Here is a 13,033-nt window from a genome sequence, read left to right as displayed (position 1 = left end):
AAGTAGGAAATTTACATGGCCAAATAAATTTGTAAGATTTAAGATGCTCTTGAAATAGACTGAATTGCTTTGCCAAGTTCAATCTGCTTTCAGATTTATTGTTGTTGTGCTCAATATTCATTTGGCATCTACGACGTACGAGAACAGGGAGTTAATGACCTCTGGCATAAATAGCAGGGTGTGGAACATGGAAGCAGCTGCCTCATATCCATTCTTTGTCCCTATTCCATGCTTACCTAACACTGATCCTTGCCCCTGTTATTCAAGTGCTGCCACTACTGTGCCTGGATTTTTCTGTGCTTCCAGTTCTGGATTTTCTGCTGATCCTTTTAATATGGTTTACAGTGTCATTTTAGAATATAGAATTCAAAAATAGGAATGCTTTTGTATACAGCCATGCATCTTGAATTGCACATAACATTTGTATTTTGAGTATTAGGCCAAAAGAGTTTGCAGTGGTAGAATTCTATGTAGGCATTTTACATTTTGGCTCAAATTGTGTTGAGGTAAAGATTAATAAATATATATTCAAGGTGATTTTGAAGAACGAAGGAAAATTGAAAGCTACCTTCTGGATTTCTTATTACTGTTTTCTTCCACTCACTGTGTAATGTTGATGTGGATTTCTCTTAGATGTACTTTGTATTCCCAGAATGTTAACAGCCCGGCATATGAGAACCTTGATAAAGGCTTTTAAACAGTCTAACTAGCTTGTTCCTTTATTGGTACTTTGTTACCACCTTTTACATTTTTCACCTTTTAAATGTGCACATTTCTAAACATTCCATTCTTAATGTCGTTCTCTTACTCTCACCCTCGTTTCCTAGTTATTAGCCTGTACAGATGACTAAAATACCAAATTTCAACTTTTAACCTCTTTAAATCCCAGTCTCAGATTTTTCAGTTCCCCATTTGACATTACCAGTTGGGCATTCTCCGAGCCCTTTGAGCAAATCAAATCATAATTTTTTTCTCCAATTTTTGTCTTGTTCCGGCTTTCTTCCAGTCATGCCTGTGTGAAACTCCGTTTCAACCTCCTATGGCTTATTCTTCTAACCTTCCCGGCCAGTCACTCCCTAGGCATTTTCTGTTCACACCAGCCACATCCATTCTCCAAGCCAAGTCTTGTCCTTATAAACTAAGTGGGTTCCTTTACTCTCTTCCTGCCATGAAGTGAGTAAATAGAACATATGACTCTTTATAAGTATGTAATATATTGTGCAGTTCATATCATAAAGAGATGGAGTGGCAGGAGGAATCCTGTAAAAATTCCCATATCAAGGCTGGGTATATGCATATATAAAATTTCGTCAAGCAACACATTTAAGATTACAGCAGCTTACTATGTATGTGTTATGTCTCATATTGAAGAGTTCAGGTTCACACAGATTGCATTCTGTGACCATAATAAAAAACATTATAAGTGGAAAAGATATCTTTTTAAAAACCCCAAAATTTTAAAGTTAAAAACACATAGAACAAGGAGGGCATAAGATAGAAATGGAAAATACTTAAAACTGAAACATAACTACATTTTTAAACCTCTGGGATATAAGTAAGCAGTAATTAGAGGGTAAGATACTAACACAAAATTATTTGAACATTTTTAAAAAGGTGTAATATCAATGAGCTAAACATTTAACTTAGGACATTTGGACCAGAGTCACAAAACAACCATAAAAATGTAAAAGGGAAGAAAATAATAAAATTCAGAGCAAAAGAATGAAAGAGAAAACAACATGGAGGCCAACAAATTGAAAAGTCAGTTTTGACAAACTGTATAAGCTAATCTGGTGAGTTTGATCAAGTAAAAATGAAACCAGAAACAGTATTAATAATTAAAGGGTAGCCATAACTTCACATGTGCAGAAGGTTAAAAAATAGTAAGAGAAGCACTGCACATATCAGAATGACTGAAATAAAAAAGAATGCAAAGTTATTTTTTTTCTTTTTGCAAGAATGAAGAGAAATTGGAACTCTTACTTTACTAGTGACTTTACTCTTACTTTACTAGTGCAAGTACAATTTTGTGCAACTGCTTTAAAAACTTATTGAGCAGTGAATACTAATGTTGAATTCTAGCCTGCTCTGTGTCCTTTCTATTATACCCCTAGATGTGATTCTCCGAGAAGTGAGTGCCTATGTCCACCACAAGTTATGAACAGGAATATTCGTAGTAGCTTTTGCATGTAATCTTCAAGCCCAGAGTCATTCAAACTATCTGTCAAAATAGAATGAATAGATACACTAGTGTAATGGTATGGATTTATCCCATTAATATCGCAGAATATGGTGCAGAAATAAAGAAGAATAAACAGCTGTTCTAAAATGACCTGGTGACTCATATACGTAACATTGAAGAAAGGAACCAGACACATACTTCTCCATGACTCCATTCATAGAAATCTTAAGTACAGGCAAAACTGATCAAAGACGGTCAAAGGAAGAATGATTAGTTCTGGGATGGTACCACTGGATAGGAGCTAAAGATGTTCATCTGGGTCCTAGAAATGTTCCATGTCTGGACCTGTGTGGTAGTTACACCGATACATACATATGTGAAATTTCACCAAGCATGCACTAAAGAGTGTGCAGAAGATTATTCTACATATATTATTTCTCAATTAAAGTTTTACAAGAAGTACCAACAAAGCACAAGGTAAAAAGAATAAGAATATTATGAATAATTTATACTAATAGCTGGATAATTTTTATTATATGGAAACAATTTTCAAATAATATGTTACCAAAGCTGACTCAAGAAAAAGGAAGTAGAATGATTCCATAAACATCTGAGAGTTTAATAAATAGTTGAAATCCTTTCCACAATGAAAATACCAGAATATACACATAATTCTAAAGCGATGCCAAAAAATACAAAGAATAAAAACTCCAATTCATTTAATGAGTCCAGTATAATTTTGATATCAAAACCAGACAATGATAGTAAAATAAAAATTTAAGTCAATTTTACATTTTAAATTTTTAAACAAAATATTAACAAATTCACTGTTAAAAGAAGATTAGAATGGTTTTAACACAGGAATGTAAGCTGGGCTCAATATTAGGAAATCAATTAAATTTAACATCAGTTTAAAGTAGATAAATTATATGTTTATCTCAAGTTGGAGGAAAAAAATATAAATTCAACATATTTTTATGATTAACAACAATGACAACAAAAGACAGTTAACTAGGAATAAGCAGAAATTTACTTACCCTGATAATGGCTATTAAAATATTATCTTCAGCAAGCATTATAATTAGTGAAAAATTAATAAAATTGTTTTATAATAAAATTGCTAATAAGGACTGTTGGTTGCTCTAGCCAACAATTAAAATAATTAAAATTATTTTAATTATTTAAAAAGGTAGCAACAAAATTGAATAGAAACAAATTAAACTGTCATTTGGAGGCCTTATACATATATATAGAACAATACCCCCAAATTCTAAAGACATATTATTACAATGAATAAAACTTTAGCAAAGTTGTTAGTTACCAAATCAATTCACATAAGCTGATTAGAATTTTATTCACCAGCAAAAAATGTTAGGGAACCTAAGTTTTAAAATAATCTCATTTATAATAGACACAAAAGAATCTTATATGAGGCATCTGGTGAAGATGGTGGCATAGGTAAATGCAGTACTTGGAACCTCCCACAACCACATCAAAATCAGAACTAAACTGCAAAACAACCATCTTTCAGAACCACTGCAGTCTAGCTGAACAGAAGACCTGCAGTCTAGCAGAACATATTCTTCCTATAATGAAGAATATGAAGAAGAAGCCACATAGATGCTGGTAAGAGGGGTGGAGATGCAGAACGGGCTGTTCCCATACCCATGTATAATGGTTAAAAGAGGGGTATCTCAGCTGCAGAGACCCTTCTAGGAGGGAGGGGTCCCAGGCCCATACCACGCCCCCTAGTCCAGGGATCCAGTGCCAGGAAAAGAAGTCCCCGTAACTTCTGGCTGTGAAAACCAGCAGGGATTTTGGCTGAGGGAGTGGGAGGGGTTCTGGAGCCCCAAATGTTCCTTTTTTTTTAAAAAGCCTCACCTGAGGATATGTTTATTGATTTTTAGAGAGGGAGAAAGGGGGAGAGAGAGAGAACATCAATGTGAGAAAGAAACATGGGTTGCCTCCTGTACACACCGCCACTGGGGGTCAAACCTATGACCCATGCATGTGCCCTGACTGTAAATCAAACCCACAACCTTTTATGGTGAATGGGATGATGCTCCAACCAAGTAACCCAGCCAGGGCCCCAGGCATTCCTCCTAATGGATCAACTCAGTGGTATACTCAGACTCACTCTGAGCTCTAGCACTGGGGCAACAACCCCAAAGGTGCCTTGGACTTACAGGAAAGAACTGAATAGTCTGACAGCAGGGTGAGGGCTGGCGTGGCAGCTGTCTCCCAGACAGAAGCACTGGCAGAGACTATTGTTCCTTTGCTGAGCCCTCCCCTCAGAGAGCTGGCAGGCAGGCAGACCCTATCTGAGTCTCCATCAACCTGTTTACACTGTTTGGCCCACCCTGGTGACTCCCTGAGACCCCAACCCACCTATTTGGGGGCCCACCCAAGCCATTTCCAGTGTCTTTGCCATACAAATGGTCTGTGTTGGTTCATGCTGCCTACTTTTCTAAAATCTCAAACAAGCAGCCTTGTCATGTCCTAAACCCCCTGGTAAGTGACTTCAGGACTGGCACTAGTGGCAGCTGGTTAGGTAAAAATTTCTCAATTAAGACCTTGACAGTATGAATCACAAATGAAATGATTGATATGTTCATCTACATTAAAAATAACTTCTCTTTACCAAAATAACCATAAAGGAGCAAAAATAAAACCTACCATATGATAAAACATATTTATGACATGCATATAAGGAAAAGTTATTTGTTTCCTAAGTGTATAGGAAACAACCACAGTCAGTAAGAAAACAAACCACCAAGTAAGAAAATGGGAAATTGCCCTGGCTGGTGGATCAGTTCCTTGTAGTAGGTCACAGGTTTGATCCCCAGATGGGGGGGTGAATGAGAGAAAACCAATCACTATTACTTTTTCACATCCATGCTCCCCTTTCTGCTTTTAAATCAGCAAACGTATCTTCAGGTGAGGATTAAAAAGAAAAAGAAGAAAGCAAAGAAAATGGGAAATTAACATGAATAGGTATTTCACTAACAGAAAACGTGGTCCAGTAAACATGTAAAAATATCTTTATTGTTAATTTGGGAAATGCAAATTCAGGCAGAAAGTAATGGATTGTCTGAGACCACATGGGTAGCCAAACTGGACACACAGGTGTTTCATAATTAATCTTTATATATTACCAATGTTACAAGTACTTTGTAAATATTTAAGATTTAACAAAAAAGCAATATTCAGCATCATAAATATACAATCATTATCACTCATCATTAAGAGATGACACATATAACACACGATGAATACAAAATAATGTTTTATAAACTCTACCTATATACTATTACTGCAAAGGTTTGTGGGCCTGAAACCTGTTATTGTTTGTTACAAGTAAGTTTGTCAAATGTTGCAGGGGTATTAAAGACATACTAGTTTCTTAGTGAGGCTTTTCTCTTTTGTGTGTAATTAGAAGAGCAATATCTATACATTATAGTTAAGGTGGTGCATATCTCACACTTTGGGGAACATTAATCTGTAGCATTAGCTTTTTCTTTTTTGTACCTCAATTTAAGATAATAGATTTATTAATGTCTTGCTGTGTGCAAGGCATAAGGCTATCAGATTTGTAAAGAAAATCAGTCTAGTTATTTGAATATACAATGTCTGTCCAGAAGGTATTCAGCCATGTACTATGAAAAATAAGAGACATTTATTGAAGACGATGCAAGATATAAGAAATATTGTACATAGGACAATGTTGCCCCAGTCCCCTTCAAAGTAGGCACCTTGGGACCTCATAGTTCTCCCAATCACTGTCACCTGCCCCCTTGTATTTTCCTGAGTCTCATCAATGATGTTCTGAAATCTCTTCCCTTTCCAAGTTGATTTTTACTTTGGGGAAAAAGCCAGAAGTCACAGGGCCCCAAGTCTGGGCTGTAGCGGGGCTGAGCCACCTGGGTGATACGATGTTTCACCAGAAAGCTCTGCATGAGATGCAATGCACCAGTGGGCATGTTGTCCTGATGAAGCTGTCAATCACCAGTTGTCTATAGGTGCAGCCTTCTGAATCATTTGAATAGTTTCCATGGAGGAATGTTCAAGCCTAATGCAAAATTTGATGCAGATTCATTGCTCTAGTTACTCAGTCATTTTGAATGTGACGGCCACACAGTACTCACTCAGCGGCATCTACTGCCCTCACTGACTAGTACAGTGAAGTTGTCATTATTCACACATGCGCATTTCAGTCCACTCTCCTTGGCTGCCAGGTTCCATTGATGTCACACGAACCATTCTTGTTGTATTAACAATTGTTAGACTTTTTCTGACAGACCTCATATGTATGTTTTTGTGTAGCCCCTCTGAGAGCTTTCTGTTTACTAGGGAAAAATGAGTACATAACAATAAACAGAATATGAAGCAGAATGGAACGTGTACCATAACAGATGCACTGGTGGAGTAATGAAGTGGTTCATGGAAAGAAGCAAATGAAAGGACAGGAGTTAGCTTTGCAGATATCTGCATGAAGAGCAAAGGAATTAAAGGAAACTAACAAAGCAGAAGTCCCGAGGCAGAAGCATGCCCGGCCGGCTGAAGGGCTGGAGCCAGCGTGGCTGGAGCACCGAGCTGGACAGAGGGAAGGGGGCAAGTGTGGCTTGGTGTCCTCCATGTTTCTCAGGAGAGTTCCTGACACATCATAGGTTCTTAGTAAACAGTTGTAAATAATGGAAACCTGGTGACTAAAACAAGTGGAAAAAGCAATAAAGAAGGAAATATTTCTCTGAGAACTAAATGGTTATACAGTTTCTCAGAACCACCCATAAGTATACCATAAGGTGCCTCATAAGTAAGTAATATACCATGTAATTCACATCATAAAGAAATTGAGTGGCAGATGAAGTTCTGTAATGAGACAAAAAAATGTATGTCGAGTTAAATATTGTCTTATGTAAGCAAGCCTGCAACTGCTTCTGAAAATTTTGTTATACGGAGATTGCCATTATGTGTATGGGGAGTTTAAGCATATGCAGCATAACATTGTGTTAGAAAACATTGTGCTTTGCAAAAAAAATAGCCAGAAACAAATGAATTTAAATATTAGTTGACAGAGGATCTGTGTGATCTTAGTCCTTCCTAAGCTTCTGTTTCTTCATGGCTAGAATGAGCCCAATCCATATATTGCCTACTTTACAGGGTTATTGTGAAGAACAAACAATGTGTGTTATCTGAAAGGTCTTGGTGAACAGGAACACCCACTATTGTTTTATATGCTACATCATTTATATGACATCTGTGTAGAAGTCTACACATGTCCCTATGTGCACACTCATAGAATTTCATATATAATGCTTTTCAATTAACTTATTGTTATAACTTAGAATAACTTTATATAATGTAGATTTATGGACCATTCTGCCAAAATTCACCCAAATAAGTCACCACATATCCACAAAGTGGATGAAATGGAAAAGCATAATCAAATATGGAAACAAACCTAGGGTATATTGAAAACCAAGAAACCACGAGAGTGTAAAGACCACAAAGATAAAAATAGTACTTTATTTACTATGAGGTTATAGATAGTATCAGAAAATAATAAATTTGAAAAGTAGCCTTGGCCGTGTGGCTCAGTGGTTGAGTACCAGCCTGTGAATCAGGGTTGCTGGTCAGATTCCCAGTCAGGGCACATGCCTGGGTTACGGGCCAGGTCCCCAGCAGGGGACATGCAGGAAGCAACCACACATTGATGTTTCTCTCCCTCTTTCTCCCTCCCCCTCTCTAAAATAAAAATAAGTAAATAGTGTAGCTCAGCGGATTGAGCACAGGCCTGCGAACCAGACAATCGTGGTTCAATTCCCAGTCAGGGCACATGCCTGGGTTGCAGACCAGTTCCCTGCAGGCCAGTTCCCAGCAGGGGACGCACGAAAGGCAACCATACATTGATGCTTCTCTCTCTCTCTCCTTCCCCTCCCCTCTAAAGATAAATAAATAAAATATTAAAAAAATAAGTAAAAAATAAAATAATAATAATATAAAAAAAGGAAGGAAAGGTAGGAAAACATACAAATATAGGAGTGTGTAGGTGGAACAAGTTACTATAGAGAGGAAATGGAAACTGTTCACCAGTATTTTGGATTGCAACATATCATGGGAGCAGGGGAACACAAAAATCTTGGGGAAATATTAAGAAAGTTGAAAATTGTAAATGAAAGTCCAAGTAAATGCATACCAGAATAGGATGCTTTCCCCCTACGCTCAAGAAGAAAGTGAACAGTTTTAGAGGCAGTTGATTTTAAAGGGCTGTTATTTGTTGGCTTAAAACCCACTGGCAATGTTCTATATGGATCAAACATATTTACATTCTGAGGAAAGAAAAGTGGTAAAACATTTTTTTTGTTTTTATATTTACACAGGATTTATAATTTAGATGTACAACCTCTTGATTTACTTTTAAGATATTAGTACAATTTTACATTTTACTAATAAGTAAGTGATTGGGAGATATTTAAAAGCAAAGATACACCATGATTTAGACATCAAAGTGGCATTGATAAACCTAACTTAATGAGGTTTGATGTTAACATGCTCAACTGAAGATAAATCTAAGGATTTTGGGGGGTATTTTGAATTTATAAGTTTGGCTTACAGTAAGAAAGCAAAAATGAGTTGTAATCAAAGCTGTATCTTGGTAAAGAAATCATAAATATATTTAATTGTGAATTGAATAAAGATCATTTCTCTTAAAAAGTAAGAAGGGGTACCCTGGCCAGTGTGGCTCAATCATCCCATGGACCCAGAGATCATGGGCTCAATTCCTGGTCAAGGCACATGCCCAGGTTGCAGGTTCGATCCCAGGTCTAGGAACGTACGAGAAGGTGACTGATTGATTTTTCTCTGTCACATAGATGTTTCTCTTTCTCTCTCCCCCTTCCTGCCTGTCTCTGAAAGCAATGAAAAAACTTTGGATGAGGATAAAAGAAAAGTAATGGGGAGCAGAAGAAAGAAAAGAGAAAGGGTAGGCAGCAGGAAGGGTTGGAGGGAGGAGTAAATGATGAAATAAGAGAGCTGAAAGACTGGCCGGGAGCCCTCTAGGCTGAATGTCTATCTCTGGTAGTATTGGAAAATTGAAGTTGTTTTGATAGAAGACAGGTACTTTTAGCACCATAATTCAGTCTGGATTGAAATTACTATGCTATACCAAATTTAAATCATTCTCAAACAGACATTCCAAAACAGGCACGTTACACTGTTTAGATTAATTTGTGTCTAGTTCATTTATTCATTCAATAGTTATTGAGTTTCAAACCTGTAACAGGCATTGTGCATGGGCACTGGTCCCACAATAGCAAACTCAGATATTATTTCATGTTTCTCTTGGCAACGAATTAAACCTTCCAAAATCAAATATACCCGCAAATAGTGAATTAGATACGTATTAAGATGGTGAGGTGTTGGCAGGAATAAAACTGGGAATATCTCAAATGCCTCGTAAAGATATTCAACAATGAAATTTAAAAAAATCTCTCAAATGACCAATGTATCACCTGGACTTTTAAAGAACATCTAAAAAACCACACTGCTTATTTTGCACAGATTCTATTTAAAATGTGAAGTTTGACACGGCCATGCTTTGCTGGCACTTCCCCTCCCTGTTCTGTACTGGAGCAGAGTTCTCCTGGAGCAGAATCCCTGTCGGGAAAGGGCCCCGTGTGTTATCGAGTTACATTTTTTATATGGGAAACACCAGCTGTATAAGGCATGTTATTGATAGTGACTATGCAGACTTTTTTCGGGTCTGTATATTTCTCTTTCTGGGATACTCAGAACTGGGACTAGAAGATCTTACCTGGTTGTGTGATGCCGAATGTAAGCATGTTTGGTGGCAGCAATCTGGTTCCCTCCAATACGTTTTTCTGAAAACACTCACTCTCGGGCATACTTACAACAGGCTGAAATCCATAGAATTCTGTGTAGTTTATCTGACTCCTTCACAAATGCTCCCAGACAGGCAGTGTGCTGGGTACTGGCCCAGAAGAGAGAAAGAAGACATTGTTCTTAAAGTGACAGGAACCCTTGAAAGGGGATGTGAATAAATGCTTGGAATATAGTATAGTGAGTTCTGAGAAAGGACAACCCCAGAGACGGCAGCCAACCTAGTGAGAAGTCACAAGAACCGCAGTGGAGAGTGGTGTGTAGCGTCCAGGGCCAGGAGCAGCCCAGGGCCAGGCCCGTGGCAATATGCTTGGAGGGTGAGCCAACCTGGCCATAGTTTAGAAGCAGGAGGGTGGGCCAGCCTGGTGATAGTTAGCAATTCCTTTGTGCAAATGTGGGCAAATTTATGGTGTCCAGATTCCATGCTTGCTAGAACTCTCTGAGAGTTGCAGGCAAGGATGCTTCACCTCTCTGGACCTCACTTTCACTGTCTCTGATGAGGAAACTGAAATAGACGAACTCACTTGTCCCTTTCAATGCTAGAAGTTCATGACCCCCTATATCAGCCCGTACTAGAACCTTTGAGAATATGGGGGCACTGTGTTCTATGTTTTAAAAGATAATTTCGCAATGATGAATGAGAAGGAAATTTAAAAATCCAAATAATTTCAGGTAAATTGAGGGCTGAAAAGAGCCCTAGCACTTAAAAACATTTACATACATTGCAGCTGCACAGTGTGTTTTATAATGGGTAAAGTTAGGGAAACATACCTCTATCCTTAAAGAAACACACAAAACCTAGTGTTGAAGAGTATAACAACAAGAATAATAGAACAAACACCCCCAAGGTTGTGTGGGTGCAGTTACCAGCAGGTTTTATGCAGTAGGTAGGGTTTTGGAAGCAACAAGAAGGAGAAAAGAGGGTGGTCTGACATACGTCAGTAGAGAAGCTGTTCAAGTGAAAGGGGCTGAAGGCAGAACTCAGAATGAAAATAGGAGGCCTGGCTGGTGTGGCTCAGTGGATCGAGTGCCGGCCTGCAAACCAAAGGGTCACTGGTTCGATTCCGAGTCAGGGCACATGACTGGGTTGTGGGCCAGGTTGGGGATGCATGAGAAGCAAGCACACACTGATGTTTCCCTCTCTTTCTCCCTCCATCTCTAAAAATAAATAAATAAAATCCTTTAAAACATTTTTTAAAGAAACAAAACAGGGAGAAGGAGAAACAAAAAAGAACTGTTTGGTCTAGGAGGACATGAGGTCAGGTATCTCGGTGGAGATGAGAGTGGGAAAGGGCAGAGCAGCCCGGGCACACGCAGGGTCACTGAACTACCCAACTCAGAGGGCGTGCACTGTGCAGAAAAGATGCGCTACCTTCTGGAAGGTGAAGCGTTCCTTTGACAAAGAATGGTTGGAAGGATGGAGTAGGGACCTAGAGAAAGGAGAAGGGCAGCTACCATGGGAGCCTCCACCTAAAGGAAATGCGAGGTTTTCATTTTACAGCGAGCAGGTATGAGTCACTCACCTACCGGTTTACCGTGTGTAAATAATTCTGCACGGATCCCAGTGTGTACGAGATGGATAAGAGAGAGCCCTCTGCCCACCCTGAAAGAACTTACGGTTCTTTAGGAGATCATCAGTTTCATGGAAATATCCTGACATAACATGTAATAAGTTGTAAGAGCATCAAAAGGAAACTACGACTTACTATCAGCTAAAGCTCCTATTATATTCTTTTGATATTTATGACAAGCCTCTGATAAATGGTCCCAATACTCAATATTAAGAGTTGAAGAAAACCTATCCATAATCTCGACTTGCTTTTAGGGCAAAAGTTATGTACTTAACAAAATACCTCTTACTAGATTCTAAATTTTTTCCTCACAGAAATTTCTCCAGCTTTGTGGTGGGATTGTAAATTATATAACCAGTTTTCAGGATTGGATCTCTATGGGCATATTATGCAATTTATTGGTGGTGTAACATACTACCTAATATTCCTACTCCTTCATTTCTCCCACTGTGTGTCTCCAGTATTCACCAGCCATGGCTCCTCACTTTGCCAACAGTGAGACAGAAGGGAGGTTCCCCTTGTTAAGGTGAAAACAATCAGCGTGTTGTTGGAATAACCGATGAACAAGATAGACCCTAAATTGGTGTAAGGCAAAAAATTTTCAAATACTCCTCTCCTCCTTGGATTTATGTTTATAAAAGGCATTATTTAAACTCTATTACCCTACTCTCAATTTCTCAGCTTTCTTGATTGATACGAAGATTTATAAAACAGTCAGTATTGGAAGTTAACTGGAACCTATTATGAGTCATAAAAACCTTCAGACTGGGAACTAAGGAAATATTGTAGACATGGGTAAATGGAAAGAAGATTCCTTGTCCTAACTCAGAAAAAAGAAAAGTACATGCTCTGGTGATGTTTTGTTTTTACCTTTACTACAGCATCCATTTAGTTTCTATTATTCCGCCTCTTCCAATTCACTGACTTTGGGCACTTTGTCAGGTGGAAGAGAAGTTTGCAGGCAAGTCTGATGGACAGCCCGTGAAGGGAATTTATCAAGTGCACTTTGCCAACAACACTGTAGGACGGAGATTTTCAAACGCTCTCATCTCTTGGTACACATAAACTAATTACTAACATCCTGTGGCACACCAAACTATATATATATTTATATATATAAAATTATATATGTAATTTTTTGCCAATCTGACAAAAATAGGTATAATCTCTTTTGATTCACTCATGCCAGATGGCTATTGTTGTGTTGGTTGTTGTCAATTTTTCATTTGACAATATAAAGGAAAAAGAGATCAGTGCCCCTGACTAAATAGTCAGGTATTGCATGTTTTATTTTTTTAATTTCCGTGGGCATGGGCTTTATTTGGGGGCCTTTGGGGGAAGAGAGGGAGGAACTAGAACTAGCGGATATATAGGACGAGGG

At 38.2% G+C, this 13,033-nt stretch overlaps 1 protein-coding gene across 4 annotated transcripts in view; it reads left to right on the top strand.

Moving 5' to 3' along the window:
* The window catches only part of ZNF521 (zinc finger protein 521), a 283,177-nt gene that overhangs the window by 133,822 nt on the left and 136,322 nt on the right, over positions 1–13,033 (top strand). The window lies entirely within an intron of this gene.

Source organism: Artibeus jamaicensis, unplaced genomic scaffold (assembly GCF_021234435.1).
Source record: "Artibeus jamaicensis isolate MK-2021 breed Jamaican fruit bat unplaced genomic scaffold, CSHL_Jam_final contig_354, whole genome shotgun sequence".
Taxonomy (NCBI): domain Eukaryota; kingdom Metazoa; phylum Chordata; class Mammalia; order Chiroptera; family Phyllostomidae; genus Artibeus; species Artibeus jamaicensis.
This window is presented reverse-complemented; position numbering and strand designations above follow the sequence as displayed.